The 23,620-nt window shown below is 40.2% G+C and overlaps 1 protein-coding gene and 1 long non-coding RNA gene across 3 annotated transcripts in view; one reads left to right on the forward strand and one right to left on the reverse strand.

Annotated features, from left to right (window-relative positions):
- LOC111244797 (uncharacterized) overlaps positions 1-14,936 on the forward strand; it is an 84,674-nt gene extending 69,738 nt beyond the window's left edge. The window contains exons 1-2 of one of the 2 annotated variants that reach the window (XR_015320637.1): positions 295-433; positions 11,613-14,936. This is a non-coding gene — a long non-coding RNA (uncharacterized LOC111244797). Of the gene's footprint in view, positions 1-294; positions 434-11,612 lie in introns of those variants that run through there. The other variant, XR_015320631.1, reaches the window with a different exon arrangement.
- Positions 11,849-23,620, reverse strand: part of LOC147758062 (uncharacterized) — a 114,509-nt gene continuing 102,737 nt past the window's right edge. Inside the window, exons 2-8 of the transcript XR_015320626.1 lie at positions 23,160-23,336; positions 22,438-22,651; positions 19,550-19,717; positions 15,479-17,823; positions 15,144-15,266; positions 13,536-14,660; positions 11,849-11,986 (exon numbers count right to left, since the gene is read on the reverse strand). The gene's annotated coding sequence lies outside the window, so the exon portion shown is untranslated. The remainder of the gene's footprint in view (positions 11,987-13,535; positions 14,661-15,143; positions 15,267-15,478; positions 17,824-19,549; positions 19,718-22,437; positions 22,652-23,159; positions 23,337-23,620) is intronic.

The raw sequence follows: 23,620 nt of genomic DNA on the forward strand, positions 1-23,620 counted from the left end.
ATCAAACGTCAGCACCGCTAATGCATTTCCCATGTTAACTTGTCATTGTGAAGGGGGTCCCAAATCGGTCCGTCTACGTCCGCACAGAGCGCTCGTCGACAGGCGTCGTAGATCCAGTAGTGTCGGCTCGTGTCACGCTCGTTCCTTGGTTGGGCATGAAACGCCGTCACGGAAGAAAAGAACGAGAAAGAGAGAGACGATGCGAAACCCTTTCACGTCGTCTGCATAAATAACGCAGTGACTGCCATCACGCGGACCTGTTTGGATCTGTCCAAATGAATCATGAAAATATGCTGGATGCTTTCCGCGGCTACTAGCGCTAGTGAAGGATACGTAATAGGCAAAAAATAGTGTTGTTCAAAATCTGACCAAAGAGAAGGATAGTTGAACAATAGACGTTTGTTGCAAACTACATGGTGCTTCATGCAGCTGGGTGCGTATATAGAAGCAGTATAATTTAGATCTCGTTTTCAAAAATGATGTCCTTGGCTAAAAACGGTGGAAGCGATATTTGAAAACGTACCATATAATCAATAAATTCTACCGAAAGTTTCAGTCGGTGCCATACAGCTTCTTGCTGTCGAGTCGTCAAAAAAGTACCGACCCTTTTTCTAGTTAGTTAGCTAGTTAGTTAGTTAGCTCTAAAGTCACATATACTAGGTAATATGAGTTGCGTCAGCGTTGAGAAGCTGGTACTTGGGTACAAGTAAATGTCTTGATTCAGGATCAAGATAAAGCGCTTTAAAAATGAGTGAAAAATGTTCTATGCTACACAGCTTTATTACGATTGACGCAAAAGTGCTATCCAACCCATGAGAAAGAGTCAAAGTTCGTTATAGCACAAGGATGGTTCTGTCATTTTCTTTCTGTAAATTCGATATGAAGGGTGCTTTTCGCAGTTGTCGACCGATTAGGAAAAAAATTATTGCGAAGCTTAAGCAAGGTGCAAACTGTGCTTCACAATCTGTGTCAAAGCCCAGACTGACTTTTGAGAGAATCGTTATATGTTTGGTGTGAATGGAAGAGATAATCATGCTCTATGGGCCGCTGGCGCTTGGCAAAACGATTGAAGACAGTCACTGACTAACGGCGTTACAACAAGCCATTGAAGAAAACCGATTGAAGTTAGTGAACAGAATCGACGTCGTCTTCGACCATGGCAATGCCAGACCACATTCATTATCTAGACGACAAAAATTGAAAGAACTTAAATTCTCTCAATTTTTGTCCCGCTAAGTAGTCTAAATCTTGTACCGTGCGACTATAATCTGTTTCGGTCTTTTTCAGAACTTTCTTAATGGTTTAATGTTAATAATTCAATTTCAATCGAAAGGTATGCCTTAGTAATTTAGCTTCAATCGAGAGGTGCGAAAATCACTTGTTACAGTTTATCACGCAGAAACTAGAAAAGCTCTACAATTATGAACCTATAGCGTTATCAGCGAAATCAGCAGAAGGCCATCGATTAACATGGCGCATATTTAGCTTGGTAATATACCTTGAAAGTATTAGCTTCAATTTTGACTTCAAAACGTTCAGTACTCTCTTGACAAGCCAGTAGACGTACAGCTCTGCAAGAATATAATCTTTTCATTTCTTATTTAATGTATCTATTGCCCGTGATCTGCTTTAACAGAATAAATCCACGATTTAGCCTGCAGCCGTGCCAGCAAGCAGGTAAATCTTAACGTTTACATCGCACTACTTGTACCGCAAGTCGCTATATACTCAACACATACACGTATCGTCTAAAGATGGTGAAACTCAGTAGTTCACAGTGCGTACAGGGGGTGTCCAACTCATGTAAAGAGCTACAGACCATACTTTCCTTGACAGCATACCGAGACATTATATAATTGCGAGCATGCCTTGGTAAATGCCTCCTATCCTATTCTATGCACTGGAGCATCTGACCATGTCACGAATCTCACTTTAGTCGTAGGAATCTCTCGCAAAACATTCCTTCACACTTCAACATCCGAAACATGTTAGTTGCGGTTCTCAGCTTTATACAGATGATACGATACCTCTATGTAGCAATAACTACAATCACAACGAACGCGACTACTTCTCGATGTAGCTCGACGAAGAATTGGTAGCCACATCAGCACTCATATACGGGAAAAGTGCCAGCAAAATAAGACCTCAAGCACGGAGGGCGTTGCAACTGGGGAAGAGAACCCCAACGGGAGGGCGAGGAGCTCTGTGTACTACATTCGCGGAGGTGCAGCATACTACGGTAACACTAGGATCCTGTAGTTGTTTCGTCTTCACAGTTTCGTTTCTATCGGGTACCGCAAGCGCTTGCTTGTATATATATCGTATGCCTGTCTGCGTGTCCGCTAACTCAAAGCGGTCTCTGGAGGCTTCCGGAAATAGTAGCCATCTTCGCCTGTTGATGCTTCCGGCAGCGATCCTTTCGCGATCGCAAAGTTGTCGCCGTGTCTACCTGGTTCTTCCTAATAATATAAGTGGTGACCGTTGTAATAGTTATATTATCGTCAAGCTTCCCCTAAGTAATGCGATTTATATGTGTATTACGCAGTAATATGATAAAGCAGCCATGCATGGCTGGAGACCATTAGGATAGCAAACGACATTAACTTTTATCATTAGTTATGTAAATAGATTAAAAAACGAATCTCCGGGATAATTAGGTGGACGCGTTTAATCTTTGTTCATGGATCGATGTTTTTTAATGGTGATTCAAATGAACTCAATTACTTATTTTAGACATAAAAGAGCAGTTTAATACGGTACTAACTAAACGCAATAGTCGACCAAGTCAAAACGACATACCTGCATAATCATCAAACTGTCCTAGATTTATTTTGAGAGTTAGTGGAGTAAAAGTACGGCTGAAACGAGGATTTTGCTTTGCGTATGACTGCCACCACTGGACGTGCATGCAAGATATTGTAATTTCTTTATTTACCACCACTACACCCTACAGGAAGTGACCGCTCCTCACCCCGAAGAGGCTATATAAAAATTCAGCCTCCCCAAGTCTTCGTGCTTCTGTTTTAGATGGCAGTTTATGAGGAATTGTGTACTATGGCTAACGTCCCACCTCATTCCGATCCTGTGTTTTGTGTATAGAATTTTCAACGAGCGATAGGCAGAAATATGGATGCATCGCAATATAGAAAGGAGTCCAGAGATTGAGGTGAGGTCGTTTAAACAGAAAACTCTTGAAACATTGCACGTGTCGCGCACGCGTCATGAAGACCTTAAGTTACTGACAACTTTTTTTCGATCTGCTTCAGAAGATGTTTCAACACCCCTATTAATAAATACTTTCATTAAACTTAAGCCTTGCCAAAAAATAAGATTCTATCTATCCTGTTTACTTCATGGAGTGTATGCTGTAATTATTTTGATGTTATGTACTATGCACTGAAAAACTAAAATATTTGTCTCAATTGTTAGGCACAGACTACTTGACAAACCACGATTATTGATAACTCGTTGAGAATTACAATGCCAGGGGTAAGCTTTGTGCCACGGTAAAAACGTTTGTCTTTTTCCGACTCGTGCCAGCAATCGACAGATTTTCTGTGTGCTCTAAAAATAAAAGAAATTAATTCCGAAGTATATCTATAAAACCAAAATACAGTTTTATGGCAATATCTAAACCTCTACGTTTACTAAATAAGCTTGGTAATGTGTCCTTGTGCAACAAAGCGCCCCCAGTCTTCATGTACATATTTTGCGTAATAATATCTCGCTTATATGTCATGGGCGAGAGCAATCTCTAGAACCATTACATTCCCTGTGGAAAGACCCCCTAATGTCAAACTTAAATAAAAACTCACAGTGCTACGAATTATAAAGATACATGAAAAGTTGCGGTGCGGGAGAATCAAGGTACGGTGAGAAACGACATCAGCACAATGGCAATGATATATTCATGTATTCACATACTGATTAAAGATCGTAGCCGTCGGCAATTCTTATCATCCCATCATAATCTCGGCTTTGTTGAATAGGGCTTTTCGTGTCGTGGTCCTCGTTAGGCTAGCCGCGTATGCTGGTTACGTAAAAAAAAACATTTGTTTCATAGGTGTTAGCGAATGCCTGTTATAAAACGACGGAAGAGGAGCGGTAGGGCTAGATATTATATACTTCATTCCTATGCGGTTAGGTGAGCACGTAATAGGTTCCCAAGGTCTTCTGTCGCTAGCTCAATTGACAGGGGACGCACCGCTAAAGGCGGAGTAAAAGGGATGGGCAATAAAAATAACGTAACAAAAGACTATGAGCGATTTTTTGCGGCTGTACTGTTTTCTCAAGTTGCTTCGTTAGTTTGACTAAACGCTCGGTAGCGTGTTTCGATGGAAACGGTGCGTTCGGGGCACATTCGCCCTAGGAGCTACAAAGAAGAATGTCGAACATTAGAAATCTACACGGCCCGTTACCCACTCAGACTGATAATTAAAAATAGGCTCTTCGAGACATAATACCAAGCTAGAGAAAAATAACAAGACGCATAGGGATTGCTCCTGCTTAAGCAGAATATTAGCAACGTATCAAAAAAGGTACACTTATTATGTCAGGTTTTATCTATTCGGTAACATGTGTGTACTCCAAGCTGTAAAAATGTAGAAAGAGGTTAGATAAGAGAAGAAGTGAAGCATTATTAAATGTCATATATGACATTTCGACACAGTAAAGCTTAGATATACCAGGCCTAACATTGGAGCCCAAAAATAACTAAGTGATGAACTCTAAGTCGTTGGAATATTTCTACCCAAAAAATCAATAACTGCCCGTGCTCAGTATGCAAATATTAGGTTGACGGGCCTATTGCTACGGCTTGGCTTATTTTAGATAGATGCGCTCACGTTAAGACACGGACTCATATAAAACCAGTTCTTTGTAATTCTTGGTGCGCTGCTTATCACTTTCCTCGATATTTGTAGTGCCTATGTAATATCTTCTGTAATATTATTCTTGGTTGATATTAAGTTATAATCTGTAAGAATAATGGTTTAGTAACGATCAACAATGTTATTAACCAACATAAAACCACTGTATGTTGTTCTAGGTAGATTTTTCATTATCCTAATGGCAGTACCTTTCGAAAATCAGTAATACAACATAAGTTCTGAAGGAAATCGTAGCATTATCACACGAAGAACACATTACTCTCGTGAATCTGATGGAGCACATCCTTCAGAGAACTTAAACTGCAAAAGCGTTTACACTCTGTGACAGGTTTTTTTTTTGTGGGAATCTTGTAACTTGCTCGCAATCAATTCTTGTGACTGCCCCACCACAAACGTCGAATGTAGTTAGGAAGTGTCTAAAATATCAAAGTATGCGTGAATTTGTCCTGCGCACAAATATCTGCCGAGCAACATTGCTCAAGATTATCCCATTTCTTTCACTCAGTTTTCACTGCTTCGTGGTGAATCTTAAAACAGCAATAAGGACAAAAGGTGAACTTCGCCTAGAAACCGCAGGCCAAGAGTCCACCTTTCTCATTTGAATCTCAATAGCATTGCGGTGACTACCGAAGCGGCTTGCGCTTGAGTTCCAGGTACCGCTAGGCATTACACTGCCAGCTGGTAAAACATACGCAGTGCACAGCTGTCCCATTTTGCACGACAACAATAGCCAAAACAGCTCATACAAGTTCTTCACACATAACTTTCTTGGGGATGCCTGTTTGACTGCTTACTCTGCTGTGGCTTACGCATTTCAACAGGTGAAGTGATGCTTTAACCGAACGGTTCAAACAAAGGCCCAGAAACTTGTACGAGAAACGCAGAAAAAAATTAGGCGCTCGAAGATCGGTACGCTATAAAATAAGAGTAATGATGGTAAAGATGATGGTTACACTTGACAACTATGATTCTGTAAACGTATCCGAGTCATTTATACGCCGACTAATAAATAAGTAAAGTCATCCTAAAAATAGTTTGCACAATCTGCAAACTAATCGACAGAGATGTTTTATTGCGTTCTAGTACGCCAGGCTAGTTAGAAAATATACAGTATTTTCTAACTAGCCTGGCGCACAAGGCCTAGCTTGTCCCTCCAAATAAAGAGTAATAGATAAAATTTTTTTCATAAATGTTTCTGTTATTTTTCCACGATCTCTATGTTCCATGTAGCATTCGAAAGCAAGCCTTCTTTTCCCTTTAAGCAGATTATAAATTCGTCATGTGATGAACAGCATTTAGTTCCTCATTTAGACTAACAGCACAAATGTTCCGTACGAAGGCAAACAAATTCAACATTTATTTTATTTTCCCCTTGTTTCTGAGGTTAAAAAAGTAAACATAGCAGTACGGGAAATTCGTGCCATGTATGGTATACGATGCACTTACGGTAGCCCCAGACCGATAGATTATCACATTTTCCCATCTCGGAAGGTAAAATTCGGAATGGTACATATAAGAATGAAAAAACTAGCTGAACGAGAGCTGAACGCACACCTAAAAATTTTTGGCGAAATGTAATTAAATAAAATGAGGGAAGGAAAGAAAGAGTTACTTCGAATACATAAGAAATTGATTAACCTTTTCACGTAGTAAAAAATGCGACGTTTTTTGTAACGTGGAAAAACGGACATTATTTTCTGGCCAATCTAATCTATGTATACCATTGCCTGACTAATACCTAGCCTTTAAAAGAAAACTTACTTTCTGAATGATCTCGATGGTTTGCTCGGATCTGTGTGCTGACAATAGACTATATTCAGTCTCGTTGTGTGTTGAAGCAGAACTAATCTCCCTCCCTGACCAGGATATTTGCGTTACAAGATCCGCTAGCTAACCTGAAAGCCATGCTGTCTCTCGACAAATAGATTTATTTCAAACCCTGTATTGCACGGCTGAACTGCTATATCAAAACGAGGCCTTAATCTTTCTTTCATAGATCGTATATCTTATGAATCAACTAATAGAACAAAATCTCTCTTGAATGGCTTTCCGAAATATCGAATACCACATCACATGTACAAACACTGTATAATAAACTTCATACAGACGTGCAGTTTTTGAAAAACTCTAGTTACCAGTTTGTCTTGATAGGAGAAGCTTCATGGCAGTCGCATCGCTACATCAGGAATAACTACAGTAGACGGGCAGACTCATCTGGATTACATGGTGTTGGATATATTTGTCATAATCAAATAATAATTTATAAAATCATGTTTTATTATACGACCAATGTCGGATCCAAGTTAAATGAAAATTAACTATATATATATAAAATTGACTACTTCTAAATGTCCCTCTTTAATGTTTCGGATATTCTTGTCTGTTTTACTTCAGCTCATAGGCAACAATTTACGCGAGCAGATCATACACCGACATAAACTTATAGGCGATGCTTGCTATGACTATCGTTACCGTTAAATAGTCAGCTCACCCTCACGCGGCACATTGTGCTCTACTTGCTTTCAGCAAAAGCCAGACTACCTATGCTGCGGGCTTCTCCGCGGTTGGGAAAGCATTACTTGGTAGAACATTGGTTATGCAGTAAAAAAAAAACACACATTTCTCATAATAGGCGAAAGATGCGAAGTTCCGTCGATGATTGTATAAAACTAAATTAAAATTATGGTGATTTTTGTAAATAAAGGTTAGCTTACTTTTAGCTTCCAACAGAGACGCTACTTCCACGCACACAGCGTACTTTCTTTCACCGGCTATTTCTTTTTTTATTTTCACTGGTGAAGTCCAAAAAAACAACGAAAAGTCAACCATTATATGATCGCAGCAAGTAGTATCAGGGGCAGCGAGCAAGTGTACTCTCATAGCCCAAATAACCTAACCAATTTCTCAAATAGAGTTTTATTTTGTAGTCTAAACGCCCGGTGCTTGATGAAGAAGTTTGTAACAGTCTGAGAATTGCTGGTGTGCGAAATCTGCACAATGTTTACTAAATGACGGACTAGCAAATGTTAACTCAAAGGAACAAGTTCGCTTTTAAAGGGTACGGATAAATAACAGAGCATGTCCAGTAGGAAAAATCATCTCTGACGTCACATATTTTGCGTCCAAGGCTAAACCGTTATCTCTCAACACCAGTAGTAGTTTGTAGAATTGAGTTCCATATTGCCATTGCAATTCTTAGAGAGGCTCCGCCAAATGTCGACGGAGCTGGTCGGCGGGCGGCAGGGTAGCAAAGCTGTGGATGCAGCGAGAGAAAGAATGAAGCGGTTCATATGTTACGCGCCGTTGCTCGCCGTGAATGGTAAGAAGTCCCGTGAAGGGAAGCTTCTGCTGCAGCTGCTGCTGCTGCAACTGGTAGCGGGATTGCCGCTACCAACGAAGGTAAAGTAGTAGGCCTCTGGCCTGCGTTAGGAAGAAGGGCCGATATGGGCAGAGTAGACTTTGACTTGCCAGCAGGTGGCTTGCCGGTGGCGTAACAAAACCGACTGCTTGTGAAAAGTGAAAGCCATTGAATAGGAAGGACTGTCGACTCCATTGCTTCAATCTCTCTAATGCGTAGGTTATCTTTTCGTCACATCCGTTCAACTCGACAGCGTGCGCTGTTTGCCTTCATCGGACTTTTCAGCGGGCAGTCAGACTATTTCTACATCTACGTCGGGACTAGGAAGCTAGTTGGATACCCCGCCAGCAGATGGATAGACCATAGGGGAGATAGATAGCCTCTGGATGTGGATATACTGAGAGAGCGACCTGACTTTGAATGGACCGCCGCGTACGAAATGACGCGGCGGTCTATTCAGCCTCTTCGAGCTTGATATATACAAACGGATATCATACACCTTGCACCCTTGTAGGTATAGTAATAATAATAAATAAAAGAAAAGTCATCACTGTATTTCTACTATGTATGTGTATTTGTTTATACAGGCATGTATCTAATGTAGAAGGAATCTATATCGTATTTAGAGGAACATGCGGTTTCTAAGAAAACGAGCCTATAATAGAAGATAAACAAAATAATATGACAACATAAATATCCTCTTGATTTTGGTCCAGCTGCTGGTCAGAATGCAGTTTAGCGACCTCAAGCCGATCTTTTAATTTACGTATCTGTCTTTAACGAGTAGATGCTTTATTTGATCTTGTCTTAACTCTCGAACAAAATGCTAGTAGTGCTCCATTATCCGCAATTTTGCACCAAACTTAGACAACCGTCAATGCGGAAGGGGAGGTCACACTGGTCATCCTAATTAGCGATGGGAGAACAGCCGATATATTAGATATGACCGTCTATATTAGTATCCTTACTAGCATTATTGGCCTGATCAAGAAGGGCCAACGTATTGGCTTTCACAGTGAAGCAACGATGCAGAAGCAGCCTAAAATCAAGCAATAGAGCCCTAACATAAACCGATAAAATCCAAAATACCCACCACTAACCTACGATACACTATTAACGAAAACGTTCTATATTACATCTCGTCGATTGCGAAGCCGGCCTACATGCAGTACTTGTTTATGCTTCGACAATAGTATTTCGTAAAGTCATTAAAGAATTAGGCTTTGCACGGAAATTAGCAGCTTTCAAAAAGACTTGCTAAAGTGTAGGAGTGTCGAGCGTCGAGCTGCTAGATGGCCGCGTTCACCCTTGTTTTGACCGCTGTATCTCCTTTTGATGAAGGGAGATCACCATGGCTACTACATTCCTCTACTATTCCATTCCTCTCGGAAGAGCTACCAAGCTCCTCCAAGAGGAATGGAGCTGCGCGGGTCTCCAGATGTACATCTTTTTTTGATCTCAGTAAAAACTATGATCGGTATCATAGCTGACGTTTCGGTCTTACAATTACGACACACGTATACCAAGCCGATCTGGACATGGGAAGGATATTTGGCGCTTACATTTGAACTGTCGATATTGCATCTGGATCAGTAGTTGCTTTGCCGATGGCCAATGTGGCGGCCTTTGTAGGAGAAACCAACCCTTTTGATCGCTAGTAATAGGGTATGAACGTTATGCTTCGAGCAAGATTTGCGGTTCAAATCTATACCGTTATCACCATTACAGATGGAAGTATAATGAAATTTATATATGATTGTTTTCACGTTTAAGGAAGTTGGACTACAGCGGAGGAGCTAGGATTTGTATAGAGCAGTTAATGAAAAAAATAGAACTGTCGAAAACCTCGTCGTTATATCCTTATTTTTTTTATTCAATCTACATTCTTGCATGCAATGCTTTGCTCAGCGTTGTAAGTGTGCAGGCTCGTAAGCTGATATGACCTTAATTTAGAGGAGATTTTTTCGGGAAAATGAGACGAACGTTATTATAATAATTGTTATAATATGGTGCTTCCCCAAAAGACTAATATTTGGATTAAAGTTTATGTTAAGGTTAGTTTTATGTAGGTTGCCGGACAGCCCCAGTAGGATATGACAAGTCAACCGGTCTTAATTAGAATACGAGATAATTGATATAGGGTAATCTTATTGCCAAAAATATGTGGTCAAATTGCTAAAAGAAGACTAACATAAGACTGTAATGGGGTAACAGCGGTAGCGCCATGAGGTGATAGAGCTGTTACTGCCATAAATTTGGATCCAGACACCGGATTAAAGCAAGATAGTCTGAACCCGCTTTAGGGCAGATTGGAAAGAGTGATAGGATAGGACGACAAAATGTCATAGCAGAAAAGGTAGCCATGTGTTTATCGTCCTACCTATTCGTCGACAAAATTAGGCGAACGTTGTACATGCCGTTGTTTACCATGTAGGTTGCGTCGCAACACCTACTCGGTTCACATATAAAACTGGTAGTAATAAAGGTAAATAGGAATGCCAAGGTCGCATTCTTTTTACCGTACCATAGCCAAGTTTGCGCAAATAAGGTCAGGTCTGACACTTTCGTTTCATGGATTCGGATAGAGGTACAGATAGATGAAAAAAGATCTTTCCAATTATTGCTTTATGTGAATTAGATACTTTTTCAAGGGCAAGAACACTTAAAGCTTGAACAGTCAAAAAAGTACTAAAGTCCCTCCTTTCTCATCGCAGAAGCAAGTTACAATTCGTTTGTTTTATATATATATATATATATATATATATATATATATATATATATATATATATATACACACACACACTGTAACAGGGATAGCTAAGTTGACAAGGAAACTTGAATAATTTTCTAGAGTTTCGCGAGATTGAGAGTTTTTGCATTGTTTGCGCCTAGGATGCCAAACAAATATTAATAGAAAAATTGAATTTGGCTTTTCGAATAACCCATAACGACGTCAGTGAACGTAAAACGTATAATCTAATATATAATTAATATATAACTCAGTTTTTGAAAACTCTTCTAAACTCAATGGTGGTGAAATCGGCACCACCGTCAAGTAATCCTGTCTAAAAATTATACCAACATCGTCAAAACCATGATGCTATTGATAAATCTAACGAAAAGAATGAGCCTTGTTGTTAGGCATCAAGCGACTTCTTTCCTGAAATATATGTACTTGTCAGACTAGTTACCACGAGGGGACTAGTTACTCTCTAGGGCCCCGAGAGACTATCGAGATTTGATCGTTACACCTGTGCTCAAACATTGCGATTAAATTTGATTATATGAAAAATGGGACACGTTTGAGTTTTATTGAAACTGATTTAGAATTGTAAAAAATGTTAATTGCCAACAATTACTTGCAGGTGTGGGATCTGTTGTAGATGGCCTGAAAAAGCGTGATTAGCAAAAGACGATTCGTAGCGGGGAGCAAGGCGGTAGAACGAAATCGAGGGTGAAACGAAGATTACGGCCGCGGGGCAAAATGCCTCGAGAGCGAAAAACATCGACGAGCCATCTATTCAAATCGATCGGAAGGAAGCTAGCTAGCTCACCAGTCAGTCGCACTCACCGACGACGAGTACACCAAAGCAGCTTTTACTTCATCTCGCTTAGTTCTCTTCTTGAAGACGGCCGTTTCTATGAAATGGGTTTTTTTTCCTGGGCACAGCGTTGATTTGGGGTGCAAACTTCAAACGTAGTTTGAGTGTCGAAAGCTCATAGCTGAAATAGCAGACGGCTGACAACAAACCCAATACGGTAATGCATCAACACTAAAATAAGGACTAATAACACTAATATTTACATACAGGACTCTAGAGAAAAAAAAAAAAAAACTCACCTAATACATTGTCAGCATGGCAATTAAATGTTAACGTTGTTTCAAAAGAAACGCATTTTTGGTTATTTAACTAAGTTGAATCATAGGATCTTATTATTCCCGTAGTGCTTAGCCTGAATGCCATTAATTCGAGCAACTACCAAGGAAATTATGGCGTCCAGTGATAAATCACCGTGGGCCTAGGAAAGTTCAACTGTTGACCTGCTCGGGCAATCAATTTAAGCCTGTGTCTGGTCTAGGAAGTATCGTGTTAGATACAAAAATGCTGAATTAGCAATTTTTTCAAGACAGCGGTTGTTACCGTACTTAGTGGAATACTAAGTTGTGAACTAGGATAGGCAAATTTGGCACATGCATGTATAGGTTAGAGTGAGAGCCACATAAGACAGCAGAAGGATCATTTGTTGTTCCGAGTAGACGGCTGCAGCTGTGAGCCAAAGGCTCCCAGAAGTTGAATTTTTTTGGCGTACTTTGTCTAGTATGAAGTTAAGTGTGCTTATCGAAAGGCGAAAAACGTAACGTTCGTAACAAGACCACCTGGACTTAAGCAACTATATTTACGTAGCGTTGACGTTAATGAATGCTCAGTAGCTCAAATTCTAAAACTGTTGAGGACACAGTTTTCGAAACGAATGGATCAGATGGTAAAATTTTATTCGGCTTTTTTTTAGCGCACGAGTCATAGTGAGCTTCACGTACAGCATGACCTGTATAGTACAATGGAACTGAAACAGAGTCTTACTTGTACGCTGGTTCATAAAATCCGTTTGATTGTTTGCTAAGTTGCAAAAGCAACAAGGTCGAAGGTCACCAACCTTCATGCTTTATTGCAACAACAGCTTGTTCAGTTGGAAATTTAGGAAAACCCGACTGGCTAGTGACGGAATAAACGCTGACTTCGTTAAAATAAAAGGACGTTCGAGCAAACGTAGCCGCCCATAGTTATTTTAAAACTCACGATCGTATGCAAGGAATCCGTCTAAGCTATGCTTATTAATACAAGAAGCTAACTTGAAGAGTCAATTATAATATAAAAATGCACCGGATACGGTAAAGGTGCAACGTATATCGATATTATTTTGGTCATAACATTTCTAACCAGGCAATTTCAAAGGATCACATTTGTACAACAAGAAGAGAACTTTTCTATTATTTTTTCACTAGGTTTTTTTGACCTCTTATATCAACAGTTATACCTTCTACCTATTGAGGCAGGCCTTGTCACGATGGTCAAACAGATGCTATCGTTAAGTGAATAAAAGCCGGCATCGAAAATGTGTTCATTACCGTTAAATTCTAAGCGAACGCATAAAAAAACTATGAAGGCCAAACTGAAGGCAATCACCACCTGATCAGGAATGGAAGGGGCAGACAAATGGTAATGAATTCAGTGTAGGGACAGAGATATTATTCAGCCTTTGCATGTTTATACCTAAATGTGACATACCTAAGATTGTAGATTTTGCAAGCCGTTGTCTTGAGCCGATTGTAGTGATAGTATGTTGGGTTCCCTATTCATTGTAGGTGACGTTTACTTGACTATGCGAAGGCACGTCACGTACGCCGAAGTTCCGCGAGAGACCCAAGTTTTATGTCAGGTGTAGCTGGCCTATGTGCATTAATCTAAGGCTCCTGCGATATTGGGTTCTTCAAGCGCGCGTACATTAGCTCTGCTTTTTTGATTTATATGGTTATTTTAGACAGCGGAAGTGCGAGACCCACAACAGGTATGCTTGGTCATTGAGGGGTCAGACAGAGCCGGTCAGTGTAGCTGATAAACTAAAAAAAAGGGGCGTCGAAGAATAACGTGCTCGATAGGGATTTGCCTTTCTATGTCAGTCTTACACTGAATTTTTACATAACGTTTGATGAGATTAAGGCATCTTTTATCTCATACCGCCGTGATATACTTATAGAAATTAGGTCAGTTTAAATAAAAGGTAATAAAAATATTCGCGTGGGCCGAATGGGCTAAACAAGGGGAACATAACTCTGTTGTTAAAAAATCAATTAGCTTCAAAGTATTTTTGACTCTGGGCTGGGGTGAGACCTTTAGGGCTTGTTAATTATAGGGCTTTTCCTAATTTTTCAATTTTACGTTATTATTGCTTCCGATTGAGGCATATAGCTCTCATAGAGTCGAATAGGCCAATCCACTAGTTCAGATGCCATGCTCAAGTACCAGCATAGCGTTCTGTAAGTCTCACCACAATTTGAAAAGTCGAGATATATAGGAAATTTCAGGTGGATCTGAGCATGGATTTTAACGAAGGTTAGCAAATAGAGCGTTTTGCTTAGGTGAGCTAAAGCTTCTGGTTACCCAAACACAGATACGTTTATTTTTTAAAGGAACCCATTGAAGCGTTACGTAAATGCGAATTCATCAGGCGATTGAACTATGATAGTATATTAAACTCGTAACTTAGTATACGAAGCGGACAGTAATGTCGTTACAGGCTGTCCAAAAGATTTGGTATCGGAGAGCTTCTTCTTCTTCTTTTCTTCAGGTCCTGTTCGTGATTTGCGCTAAGAATGCTGAAACATTATGGAGCCCAGATACCGCTGCCGACACCTGAAGTAATAATAGCTCACCAACAGACCTTCCATTTAGCTTAGAGGGCTGCATTGTAAAAATGACTGCGTGCAACGATTATGCAGCACTGTTACTTTCTCGACAAAGCTTTTATCATTGTCACCTAAATAATAATCAATTGGTAAAGAGCCGCCAGGATACAGTTTATCAATCTTATCTTAGCCAAAGTGTATCTCGGTACTAACATACAGTAATCTTGTAAACCTTATTGTGTGTCAAATTATCAAATAACGCAAATAAATATCAAATAAATAATGCTATTGAAACTTGAATTTTACGCCAGGGTAAATCACTTACGTCTCAATAAAATTAACAACAATTTAGTTTTTCGTAAATTTAGATTTTAGAAAGCTCTCGATTATCGTCATTATCATTCCATTTCCAGTTTTGGATGTAAAACTCGAGACGTGAACTTATAACATTAGGCACGCTTAACTAAAATTACCTGACGTACTTACTCACCTGATGCGACGTTTCGTTGTTAGTGGAACACCGGCCTTCTCTAAATTCCAACGCGATGGCTCTACCTCAGCTGGTGACCTATCGGCAGAGGAAGCCAATGTACTCGCCACAAATACAAAAAACCTTGAACGTTAAAGAGTGCAATAATTTCAATCAGTTTATTAGAAAGTTACTTCCTGATGTTTACATCGACGAAAGCCGCAGTCTTTCACCATATATTTATAAAAGAATTGTTTTTAGGAATACCATTTAATGGGAATGAACATGACAATAGAGAGGTTACAATGCAGTTAATCGGACTAATCAAACGGCGCTTTCTAAAAGGTGAAACTTACCGCCAGTTTCCAAATGTTAATCCTCTTGGCACCTCACATTCAATCTTGCTTCTCAAACGGGCTCCAAGTTACCGAGCGCATAAGTGCGCAACTACAACGCTGTATGGCTTAATTTAGGTAAGGCCTTGTCATCTAAGAAGTCGTGGGACTTTTGCTATTTCGAGCCTTAAAGGGCAACCAAAACCAATGTGCCTGCGATCGACTGTCCCGAAATATTCGACAAATAATTCTGGACTTGAAAGAATCACGGAAACTGTATTAATGGGTTGCCAAGAAAGGGGTGGTCAGAGAATTCTTTTTAAAACATTATCTAGCTTCGCATAACTCTCCTGCCGTAATTCAATTCTAACTAGCGAAACACACAGAGAATACGGGTCTTAGGGAGAAATCTGCTTATCACTGCTGGTGAAATGAGTTTGCGAACGCCCAATTGATTTTTTTTGTTTCATCGAAAAGTTGGCCCACCGGTTCGCTTTTGTTAGCCGAACTTTCTTTAAGGGGTTTATGCCCTGTATTTTGCAAGAGTCGAATAAATTGCTCTGGACTGGGAGTTTACATTACTTAATCTGTACACTTTCAATTTAGTGGGCAGGCCACTGATTTTTTTTTATATGTGTGCGAATTTTATGTAGAATGTCTGGTGCACGTGTTTAAATTAACGGCTCGATTACAATCGCCGACGATCTATATCTGCCGAGAGCAGAACGAATCTCATTGTTCTACATTGCCGATTACAAAGTGCTTTCAAGGGGAGCAGGGGGATTTACTGATGATTTTTTTAAACCCGAGAAAGAGACTACTAGCGCTTAACGTATTATAGCTATTCACGTTGATCTCTTACGAGTCGTTAAAGAAGTGGAATGTTTTCTGCAGTTTTGTTATTTATGTCAGTGGTTTCCCTGCTATACGAGCATACGTTATACAAGAATACATACGTATAGCTCTCCTGACAAACGGAGGGATACCAACCAAATGTGCCAATATTCTCGGAAATCTCAGATGGTTCAGCTCGATTCCCCTTCAGACACAGAGTCAGAAGAAAGTCGGCCTTCTGTTGTGACCCTATGATGTAAAGGTGTCCGTGTATAAGCCAGGAGCACGGCGAATGGGTAGGGTGACGAGCAGGCTGACTTGCATGTTGGAGACGGCAACAGCAGATGAGAAGAGGCGCCTCGATGCGTCGCAGCTTTTGTTATTGAGGTCACAGCAGTCGTCGGGGGAGGCTTTTCGGGGCGGAGGAAGTGTGGGGGGACAGGGCCCGAGGAGGTAGCTGCAAGGTGAAACTGCATTGGGATATTGAGAATCGACGAGAGTGCTAGCTTCCCGTCAGCCGCTCAAACTGATGTTGGTGGCGGCTTAAGCTGGAATGTGACAATACCGGAGTGCAGGACGTTGATGCGGGACAAAACGGGCCCCTATGTGAGCCCGCCTTCAGGCAAGTTGCAAAAATAGAAGGAACTCAACAGTGCCAACAGCGGCGAAGCTGCCATTGCACTGCTGTCGAAAGAAACCTGCTGCTAGCGAAGCTGGGTGAGGTGTCCGAACGACGAACTACTGGCGGCGGACGTCTCCACTGCGTTTTGGATCTTAACGGGCAAGGAATCACGTCACGACGGTAACCGCGAGGAAAAAGATAGGTGTTGTTCACTGCAGTAGAATACGTTTTTCATCATCAATATGTTCTTATATGCATAAACATTTAACAACGATCTGAACGTATAGCGTGGTGCAAAGATATAATTTGACAATTTTTCTGTTTAGTGATATGATTAATATAATACCATCGCCATTATTGTTATTAATTGACCGTTGTCATAAATATTTAAATAAATGAGCCTGCGCACATTTTATAGCCCTAGTTCACAAAGGACACGCATACTGTATATTCTAAATTAGGTATCGAAAAAGCACTGACCGCTTTTATAGCTAGGTGACCTTGAAGTAATATAGCTCAGGTAATGTGGGTCAGTTTTGGTTAGCGCTGACGCCATATGGACGTCTCTAATTGTTAGAATGCCTTTATTCAGAGCGGCTTGAATATAAATGAGCTTTCTGCAATAAAATGTCGCTATATTTTACAGTCTTACTACGATAATGGCACGCATATTGTCCAGATCCATGCACGCTGTTTACGTTAAAGGTGCATCACCAGAGGAAACAATTCAGTAATGGCTTTGTCGCTTTCGTTTTAAGAGTGTGTCTCAATGTGACAGTCTTTTTTGTGGCGGTCAACCAAGTACGGAAAACTTGATAAAACTATTGCTAAGGTAAGGTAGGACTGACACGTAAGTTGCCGTGATGTCACTGAGGGACCATCCGCATGATAGTTTTAAGCCAGGGGAAAGCTGAAACCCAAAGAGACAATTTATATCTAAGAAAATTAATTTAAGGGCTTGAATAGCGCGCGTCAGTAGACAATGTTGCCGAGTTAGGCATATTCGTTCAATACTGAATACTGAAACGCCACATATTTACACATTAACTAAAAAAGAATAATGATATTCATTTTTGTCTGTAATAATGCGATACTACATTTTAGAAACTAAATTACTGGACGGTACGGAAAAAATCGATGAAAGAAGCAGATGCCCATCGTTCTAAGAAAACGGCTGCAAGGGGGCGCTGTGTATCAGAAAAACATCTGATACTCAAGCCATTAAGGTACCGTTGAATTTCATTATCGTTATTCCATCGGTCCTGGTACTATGCCACCTGGTCTTTATCAATTTCATGTTCACGAACACAAATACCAGTTTTAGACTATCGACGATTCGTTGAAATCTGCCCAGGTGTCGTTCACCCGCAGCTGCAGCAGCAGCGGCACGCGAAACGCGAGAATTTGCCGCGCGTGCGTCTTATCTATTAACACGTTTGTTGTTTGGACAACATAGGGCTGCTTGCATATGCCACTAAGGTTAGAACAAATTTACCAGCAAAGAAGCTCAATCGAAAATTAGGATTTCCTCTAAAGAGAGACTTTCGTAAACATTTCGTTTGGATCGAAATCTGCTTGAAGAGAGATAACTTATAACGAGTCATAAATGAACGCATTATTACGTTAAAAATTTGCTATGACGTTTTATTAGTAGTATTTATTTTGTTATATCAGATATAACTGCATTTACATAAAGGATCTGTTCGCGTTAGAAAATTTATGGTTAGATTCAAATGTATCACTAGCACAATTGACTGTAAGCAATATGTTGAGCATCGAGAAACGGGCGGTTCCAATATTATACTGTCTGGCAAATTTATTAATTTGCTTCTTACGGATGTCTTTAGGACAAGATGTGCATTGAGGGACCACTTCTGAAACATCAGTATCGACGTAATACAATTATCGTAATTATTTTATATAAATTATGTCGAACTCTGACAAAATGTAGTCATTTTTTCCATCATATGTGTGCCACATTAAATAACTATATTAAAATAATATGTGTTGTCACTGGGTTACATTTCACTGATGTCCGAACAAGACGCTATCGTAATGGGCTGCACTTCTGAGCAGTCTTTGTCAAAAAAAAATCGTTTAAATTTGAATTACATTCGTAATCAAAGGAAACGACGCCCACGACTACCCAAAAGGATGCATACTACTTGTTTGACTTCTACCCCCATCGTTCCCATTGCGACAAAAAATACCTAATTCTCAAGGCAACAGTTACTTATCAATACATTTGATCATTACAGATCATCTCATAAGGAAATTTGAACATAGCGCAGAAATGAAAGCATAACGCACCTGTTAGGCATTCCTATTTTGAAGAAGGTAGCGACTTTGTAAGTAACATTTACTTATATAACGTTAGAGAAAGTAATGTGTGATTATCCACAGCCAAGGTTTATTCTATCTGGCAAAGTTTCTCCGCATTAGACACAGGACTAGTCCAAAAATAGGACAACCAAGAAGCCGTAGTTGAAAACGGCCAGGCGTTTTAGGGATTTCATTCGCGCAACAACAAGTGGCTAGGACTTGCATATTTCACCATGTTTCTCTCCTATAATATAAATAGGTCTTGCAAAGCAAGTACATAATATTAGAGTATATATAAGTGTACCTATGCGCACCCAATCAACAGTGTTCTATCGTCATGTTCGAATAGAGGTTCGGTCGTGTGTCTCAAACGGAATTGATAACGTCTGAGTCGAGTTGAGTTGTGACTGTCCCATCACAAGAATCCTCTCTTTCGTGCTTTCGCATGGATGGTTCCAATTCGGATCCATCCCCAACCACAGCTAAAAGGGAAAAGAAAATTGAAAGACCATTTTTTAGTTTAGTTCGACTGCCTCTTTTCCCCATTCCCCGTTCCCCCAAGGGAAAACTTTCGACCCATGGCTCGTCTAGTATTTACAGTAGGCCGACCAACGGCGAACGCGGCCGAAATATTTCGAAGAGGCCGATACTGATGCGACGTGAGATTTTGTCTGCCAATTTCAACGCGAAAGAAATGTAAGAATGATATGCCAGCTGGACTTTGGAACAAGTGGGTCTAATCCCCTGGAAAAAATGCATTTATCAATCGAGCAGCTTTCCTTACAACCGTATAAGTTTACGTCACTATAGCAAGATGCTCTAAAAAAAACTTACGGGAACTTCATAAATCACAATTGTGTTCGACCAGTCTATGATATTTAAGTATCTTTTGTGTGTGACCTGGTCACTCTATTGAAAAGTGATAGCAATAACTTTGATATGGCAGAAGGTGATGAAGGAGTAGAATATATATCGCAAACTCTACAGTAATACTGGCTTTTTTTTTTTTGGTTTCATTAGTCGGAATGATCCATTGGCCTAAAGTAATACTAAAAGTTCATTATGTCAGGAAGGCTGGCCTATGCGTCCTGTTTTCCTATCAGAGAAGCACATCGAAGTTAAAAAAACGCATTTTCTAACCTGCAAATATCTTGTCTATTCTAGTCGGTAATATAAATAGTTGCAAGCAAAATCGGTGTTTTATGAAATTGCATAAATAATTCTCATCATCCAGAAGTGCGCGTGCTTATAACGGCATGAATCCAAAGAACTTGGCAAATGTTTGTACGGTATAACATGGAATTCTATATCAGAATTATGTACATCTGACAATTGCTTTGGCGTTCCCACTCTTTCGTTAATAAAAGGCCACAATCGCATCTGAGATTGTTAGTGTAACGAGCAGCTACCTCCTCTGACACATTTGTGTTCCTATTTCAACCTTCTGGACCTCAGAACAAACAGCTAGTCCCACGTCAGCACGCTTTCGGGGAAAAGATTGTTATTAAGCATAACTATGTTGACTTCAAGTGTGAAAAGCCATCTGCTACTTCCTGGTGGTAACCTTCTGCAATTTGCCTAAACGGTTCTTTCGTACATTAACATGAATCTGCTTGAAAGTTATCTGAATATCAGGCCCATGAAATCGAAGCTCAGGTGGAACATAGACCCCAATGTACAATTAGCACTCTGATGCCTTCGGCTTTGCAGCTAGAAAGCTGAAGATTTAGCTCATCAGAAAGAGCTTTAGTCTTGTACTTAATTTTCTTTTGTTAAAAGTACTTCAAAAGGTTAGGTGATTATCAATAATTTTTAGTATATCCTTTTCCTTCATTAACAGAACATCTGCATGATATGATGGCAATGGTTACTTTTGCTAATGCGGCACACCATATGTACACAAAGAATAGGATTGTAACCACCAATATTAGCCAACTCAAAGGTAAAATATTTTATTTAAATGTTTATGTAAAATTTTATATAAATTTCACAAATCGAAAAGATTTTTATGTCAAGCTACCTAATTAAAATTCAGGCGTCCGCTCTGGTTCGGTGGCCAGCAACCCTAGTAAAAACGGATTGATTGTGAAAGAGATTCTACGGTCATCAAACCCCTTTGACAAATGCTTCCGCTGGATTTCATGGAGTAAGTGGGTTCATTCTTGATAGAACAGGGGGCACACGTAAGCAAGATGTGTACAACTGGCTTAATGAATAAACGAAAACAGTCGGTAATGTCTTGCACTAAGGAAGCAATGAGCGTGGGAGCTGCCCTTGTCCACATCCGTCAGTATGTAGATTCATTGCTAAAATCTCTGAGGACGCATTTAGAGATTGATCCCTCTACTGTTTATCACGCACAAGACTATGTCACTACGATGTAACCGATCGCTTATGCTTTCGGTAATGTCTCCGGACTAAGAGGGTTAAGTATTTTTAAATAAATCTCCAACTCTATATTTTATAGAGAGAGAACTCCTAGTTGTAAGATGCACATCTGGACTTCAAGCGAATATGAACAGCAGTAAATCGAGGTGCATATCAGCCATGCAGGTTTATCTTGGACTCAGAGCCATTTATTCGCACTTCACAGTATATTAAATGTCTCCCTCCCGCCGTCTACAACGTAAAAGTGCATTACGAAGACAGCATTATTCGTGCTGGCGTAATGGCGTTAGCCGTTAGAACGTAACATCTTCGGTCAGCACCGTGGCTCATTTTGAGAAGGAACCAAAGCACTGTACGAAGGGAAGCAACATCGTCGAATACCACAGTATTCGACGACCCTAAGTTTTCCGCCTCCCAAGCACCGCCGTCAGTGGTGCCGTCAACGAAGGTTTTACGAGGCCGTAAACACGCTACGAGGTCCTAGCCATAAATGAGAGACAGAAAGGAGAAATATCTAATTGGAATATAATACCGCGGCATGACCAACATTCAGGCCCAAAAACCCAACACAAGCAAATACTTTGTTAGGTTCATTCAGTTTCCTCGCCTTCTGCAAAACAACAAATGTGTCTGCCCCTAGCAGCGTTTTACCTGCAATGCCGTTTGCTGTCACCCCACCACCACCACCACCACCACCTGCTCTGAGATCCACGACTTCATCTTCCGCTTTCCGCTCCGGATACAATAACGAAACAACTAAAATTACTGTTATTACAGGATGATATAGCACGTATCTTTTGTAAGATATACTTACTTGCATGGGCGTTTGGCTTTCCTCTGTATAGTGGTATACGTAGCTGCCTATTTTCCCCGTGTGATCTGTATGTCAATGGTAATTCTGTATGGCGATGGTCAGCGGGCTTTAGGGAAGCTGATCGTTACGGATGCACAAACATTATGACTGTTGTCACCACAATTGCAATATGACTTATATGAAGCCGATGAAGTTCCTGTCGCAGTTGGTGCGTCTGCAATCGAATAGGTCTTGTGGTTACTATAAGCTAGTAACGCTATCAATAGGGGTCACTGCATTTAGGTGTAACTATAATTCACACGTGATGGATTAAAGAAAAAAAGTGCCCCAAAAAAGAATCGCATTTCTATAAGAAGAAAATAATGCCAATGCCACAGTGAAATACTTTTTTTTTTCTTTTGGTTCTATAAAATGCAGCTATAGATAGATGTTCTATATTTGCAGCTTGTGAAGTTGGTGTTCCAAATCCAAATTAAGTTCGTGTGTTTGTTAGTATTATATCCTAGTAATAAAGCATTGTGGGCGTTGTCAATCAATGCAACCTCTCTATACATATAATGTAAAGCAAAAATCAATTGACAGTTGGAGTTTTTATTAGATAAATTTGCTCTTTACTACGGTAAATATCTCCCCTTAGCTTAATGGAGATTCCCTAACTTTGAAGTAAGTTTTACACTAGCCTGTAAATATAGTATGCATGCAACTGTAATAGTTATAGCGACCTGTACAGCGGTGTGGATCATGCAACGTTTATTGCATTTTGCATAAAATTTTTTTATAATTCTATGCGAACGTCAAATGAGCGTGATGCAGTCGTCGAATGCAGTAGCAGACAGACAGACGTTTACAGGCTGGGTTACAGCTAGGTCTTCTCTCGTCAAGAGGCCGGGTAGAGGGGCCTAAAATGTTGAGCAAAGGTGAATGAATATTAGTCCCAAATCTGCAATCGTTGCATACGCTCACCCACATTGACCCGTATAACACAGTCGTGCGCGCGTAATTCTACACTGTGTCATACACCTTTCTGCAGAGCTGGTACGACTCACCAATGGATATTCAGCACTTTAGCACTTACTACCTGCTTCTGTCCAGTTACTGTTTAACCCTCCTCCCCAAACAGAAACAGCCACCTATCGAATTCGCTGTATATCCCGAAGAAGCATCTACCAAGAGATCTGCAACT

This window comes from Varroa destructor, unplaced genomic scaffold (genome assembly GCF_002443255.2).
Source record: "Varroa destructor unplaced genomic scaffold, Vdes_3.0 BEIS01000002.1, whole genome shotgun sequence".
Lineage (NCBI taxonomy): Eukaryota > Metazoa > Arthropoda > Arachnida > Mesostigmata > Varroidae > Varroa > Varroa destructor.